The sequence below is a fragment of the Pteropus vampyrus genome, unplaced genomic scaffold (genome assembly GCF_000151845.1).
Source record: "Pteropus vampyrus isolate Shadow unplaced genomic scaffold, Pvam_2.0 Scaffold31, whole genome shotgun sequence".
NCBI classification, from domain to species: domain Eukaryota; kingdom Metazoa; phylum Chordata; class Mammalia; order Chiroptera; family Pteropodidae; genus Pteropus; species Pteropus vampyrus.
Genome location: NW_011888812.1, coordinates 4,993,292 through 4,998,935, shown reverse-complemented (window position 1 = coordinate 4,998,935; position 5,644 = coordinate 4,993,292).

Below are 5,644 nucleotides of genomic sequence, written 5' to 3'. Positions count from 1 at the left end.
AGCTAAGTTCCTTTGGCTTTGCGCTACTACTGATTCTGAGTGATTGGTTTATAGACCTGAAACATTAGGAAAAAGAGACTTACTTTACATTGGAAGGAGGATTTTTAAAAGATAGGACTATTAAAGAAGTGCAAATTAGTAGTTGATAGTTGGTCAGGCGGATATGGAGCATGGCAGTGGGAATGCAGTTAGCATTAATACGTTGGTAGAGGGTCAGGGGAGGGAGGGTGTAGTTGGGGGGATCATTTTATGAACTAAACATATGTCTAACCAATGTACTGTATACTTGAAACTAAATTTAAAAAAAAAAAATCAGGACTGTGAGAATTTTAAAAAAGAGGAAGGCGGAAAAGGAGAAGATCTGCCTAGGGCAGTGTTTGGGATAGTTTGATTAGAAGTGAACTCTGAAGGAGTTGAAAAAGGGGCTGCAAGCTGACCTCAGTACAGGAGAGCTGTTGAGAGTTAGCGGATTGAAAGTGAAGGATTTTATAAAATGCTTCTGTAAATTATAAATCTTATCTCTTTGAATTTGAGAGACTTCAGTAAAGATTTGAATTATTTTTTTCCAATCAATAATTAAGTTTGATTTCTAGTTTGTGTTTTTTGAATGTGCCAGGATGGGCCTACATGATAGTCCAGATTTTATTCAAGTCGTTCTTATAAAATAATGTGCTTTGTTCTTGAACGAATTCAAGTCATATTTTATTACTTCCAACCAGAAGAACCCTAATTAATATAATCAGTCTGTCAATGCCTGAGTTATATACCTGGCTGGATAAACAGGTGAGGCTTTATGCAGGGAGAATATTACATACATTTATTAATAATATATTGTTATCATGGTAATGGTTGAGAAAAAAACAGCTATTTCCAGGATCCTCATGTTACATAATATTAGAATGGATAAACCTGGACAAGACTGTAGAAATGATGTAACTCAGTCCCAGAGAGATAAACAGTTTGTTTCATAGGTGAGATTAGAAAACAAGGAGATTGGTGCCCAATCTTGCTCTTTTCCCAATATGCCATACTGTGTCATCTTTCCCTTACCTGAATAATTAAACTTTGTGATTATCTTAGATTTACGCTGTCATTTGCTTGGGAATATTGGAGAGAAACTCACCTTTTGAGAAACATTCTAGACAATTTGGAAGAAATGTATTCAAGCCATTATGCACTGGAGGAAGTATCACTTGGTACCTGGATGCAGGGTGTGGCTTTGTTTTCAGAACGATGAGCTATAGTGACTGCTTCATGGTTTTCAAGAGCTACAGACTAGCGACTACCAATTGGCAGTCCAAAATTTTCCAAGAAAATTTGTACTGAATATAAACATTGAAATCTTTTGCACAATTGGTTAAGTATGTTCCCAGTAATTGTGCTGTTCAATAACAGCTTGAAAGTAGAAGGTAGACTTCCTCTTCAAAAAAATAAAAATTATTTTTTTCCATAAATTCTCTTTGGCCATGTTGAATTTTTGGAAACTCTACAGAAAGTGCTCATACACCTAAATAAGAGAGGCACAGAAGTTCTCATGTCTTTCTTTGGCCACTACTCCAGATTTTCAACAGTCCCAATTACAAATATTGCTTCAGTAGAAAACTTCTGAATTTTTGGACTTCGCAATCATTGTCAAAGCACCCATGGCTCATTTATTTCCAAAGTAAACTGGCTTTGAAGGATAGATAACGAATGTCAGTTTTACAAATGTGGTCTTTTTTTTTTATTTTTCCTATTCATTTCTTCCCATACCTGAAAGATTTTTTCCTCAAAGATCCTCTCTAGATCAGCTAAAAAAGTGCAGCTATCCAGATATCCCTTGGTATCCACGGGGCATTGATTCCAAGACCTCTTTGCAGATACCAAAATTCATAGATGCTCAAGTCCTTTATATAAAATGGTGTGACATTTGCATATAACTTATACAATCCTCCTGTATACCCTAAATCATCTCTAGGTTACTTATAATACCTAATACAATGTAAGTGCTATGTAAATAGTTATTATATTGTCTAGCTTAGGAAATAATTATGAGAAAGAAATCTGGACATGCTCAGAGCAGATTGCAACAACATAGTACATAGTGCATGTCAGCAACAACATAATATATATATATATTTTCAAATATTTTGATCTCCAGTTGGTTGATTGTGCAAATTCAGAACCCACAAATATGGAGGGCCAACTGTATATTACAAAACCTCTAGAAATGTAAGGGCTTTTGTAGGATGACTGGCTTCTAAGGCACTTAGAAACTTTAAGATTTTTCTGCTTTAGTTTAATCAAGGTATGAGTTGATTATATCCTCTTAGTTTACACTCTTTTTCTTTTTTTTTTTTTTCTTTTTTACAATATGAGTAAAGAATTGGCAGGCATAAAATTTAGGGAGACACAATGCTGTTTTTAATCTTTCTCTTTCAATATTCTTATAAATAGCATAGTAAACTGTGAACCTCTTTTCTTTAGAAATGCTGATACCCTGAGGGCTTAGTTTCAAGGCTTTTGCAGGAAGCTGAATTACGTGGTTTTCTTTGAAATGAATACAGTTATTAAAATAGCAATGATTGTAGCTACTTGGTGGCTTGGCACTAAAAATTGGTGCAGACTGTGAGCTTTTTTTCTAAATTGCACGTGCACATAAACGTGCCCATGTAAAGATGTCGATAGTGCGGTTATAGCAGATGAAAGCTGACCAGTTTTTTTCTCTCCCTATGTAGTTTTAATTTGCTTTGACATTGTGCTCAAAAGATTTTTTTAATTAAAAAAATTACCTTTTTTTGTAGCGATGTCTATTAAAGTAATAAAAGTGTCAAAATGTGCTTGTCCTTCTCAATTTTGATAAAAAGTCAATTCTTACAATAACATGGTACTTTATGATGATCCCAATACTGCATTCCTTTTAGGTAGAATTTTGAATTTTCCTGAGTAGAGATTGTTTCCTTACTCTGGATGTGATACTTATTCTACAGAAAGCCAAGGAATGGTATCTTAAGAATAACCTTATTATTTCCAATGCTTCCTACATACCAGGACAAAATACCATTAGAATAGAGTTCCAAACTCTGTTCTTACCCTTTTACTTCTGTCCACAGCTAAAAACGGGGAGGGGGGAAGGAGGCACATGAATATATTCACGTGGCAGGAATTGTGGGTAAGTGCTGTCACTGGCAGTCAGGGTAGAGTACAAAAGCATAAGGTATGAGGGATTTCATTGGTGTGTTTGAATGTCATTAAGTCACAGTCAGAGGAGAGCAAGAAGGGGAACTTGTGGCAGGGAGCAGCCTTATTATACTGGTGTACCTGGTCACCTGGGCAGGCGCTCACAAATTATTTGTGGGCATGTTAAGGCACTGGAAAAACATGAGTTTTAAAAATTTAAAATACATGATCATAGTATCTTCACATATTAAAACTCACCAGAGAAAGCTTTATTTCTCAATACCAATGTCATCACTTTAAAGATTGTCAAACCAGAAACAAATCATGAAACATCAAACATTTATGTGACTAGTCCACTTACTCTATATGAAACAGGGAAACCTTCTTTGTAAACTGGTTTCAGACAGCAATGTGAATAGTTGAATATGAATCAGGCAGAGGAATTAGTATTAAAAAGTTATAGCAGTCTAATAAATCACCCTGATCCAAACATCTGGAGATTCCGATGTCTGTTGGTCTTCCCTCGACACTGCTCTCAGACCTTTTTCATCATTACTTCCTCTTTTCTATAATTCCCAGTGATCAAATGCCAGTAGCTATTCTTGCATCCTATCCTTATGTCAACTTTCCTAATTTCAAAACATTTTCACAGCACAATATGGTTTCCAAGTTTGTGCCCTTAAATACTTTTCCTTGTGTGGGTATCATAGAAATACGCATATGCTGGAATTTTATGTAAAGGCAGCATGTGATTGGGGAGCAATTACTGTGCATATTTATAGAAAAAATCAAAATAGATCATTTGAATACATAAAAATTAAAAAAAATTCGGACACATTATTATACATATTCTGAGAATGTTATTTAGTCTTTTATGCATAGGTTTGGGATTACTTGGTTACTTGTACTCATAAAAATTATATACTATGCTTTGCATTCTTAGAATTAAGTCATAAGAAATTTTTCACTTTATCATTTTTCTACACTGAAAATAACTTAAATGCTTAAAAAAACAAGATACTGACAGAATTTCAGAAAGATATTCAAAAGATTTTGAGGTAAACATATTTGAAAAAAATTCTATCACTGTAACAATTGTAACAGGAAAGTATTATATGTTGTTCTGCATTATTTTATGATACTCTAGATTTAATTGATTGTGAATATTAAGTTACACTTATAGATATGTTTTCTATGTTGCTCTATAAAATTCATAACTTTAAAAATCTACATGATATTCTAGACTGAATGCCATGAATTAATGTTTTCTTTTGTCGATCACTCGATCATTTGATTTTTTTAAATAACATAATTGAGATGACAAAATTCTCACATAAAATATTTTATCTGTTTTTATATTATTTATTTGATTATATTCACAGAAAATATATTAATTGATTAATGATTATAAATAATTTAAAAGCTTTTTAAGCCATTTTGATCAAATTAGTCTCACATATCATTTAAAAATAAACACACACACACACACACACACACACACATATATATGCTCTCACTAGAGATATATGTCAGTGTTAGTGGGAGACTGATTTTAGAACAGGCTCCAATTCTCCATAATCCTTTTGTAGTGTGACTTTGGAGCTGTTTCCATCAAGAAGTGGGCTTTATTTCCCCACTGATTGAAACTGAGCTTATCTTGTGATTTCCCCTGGCCAATCAAATGTGAAAGAATGATAATGTATTTGTTCTGAAACTAGGCTTCAAACAGTCCTGCTTGCTTCTACCTTCTCTTCAAATTCTGTCTCCATCATAATAATAAATTTGAGATTGGCTTATGGAGGACGAGAAACCAAGTAGACTCAGTTTTTTCCCCCTTTAGTTTGTCCTAGACCAGTCAAGAGCCAGCCAACACTAAAAATGTGCAGGAGCCCAGCCTAGCTCAGCAGAACCACCTCCTTGACTCAGAGTCGTGTAAAAGAGCCAAGTTGATACCAAAACTGCCCAGATAACCCATAGATGATGAGCAAAAAAAATAAGTGTTTCTTGTTGCGTTCCACTGAAGTTTTTTGGGTGTTTCTTGGGCAGCATTATTGGATCAATAGATGGTGTCCACCAGCAAATGATATTTTCTATATTAATTTGTTTAACAAAAAAATCTTACCTATTCTCTAAAATTCTAAACGTCTAGTATGTCAGATTTATAGTCATTTAAGTCCTTAGATATAATTAAGCATTTGGAGCAACTGAACAAAGACATAGACCTGGAGGCGAGTATGTGCGAGTGTTTAAATTTTTTTTTCTTGTGTAGGACCTACATCAGACACTACCTTGTAAATAAATATAGTATAAAGAAGAAACTTTCACCTATTCTTTTTTTTTAACCTATTCTTAACCTAAAAAGATATAAATTTAGCTTGCCATTAATTTGTTGCTTAGGTTTTGTAATATAATGTCATTCAAGAAAAGAAGATGATGCAAATATTGTAAAAATGCACACATTAGCTAACATTTGTAAAATTTCAGT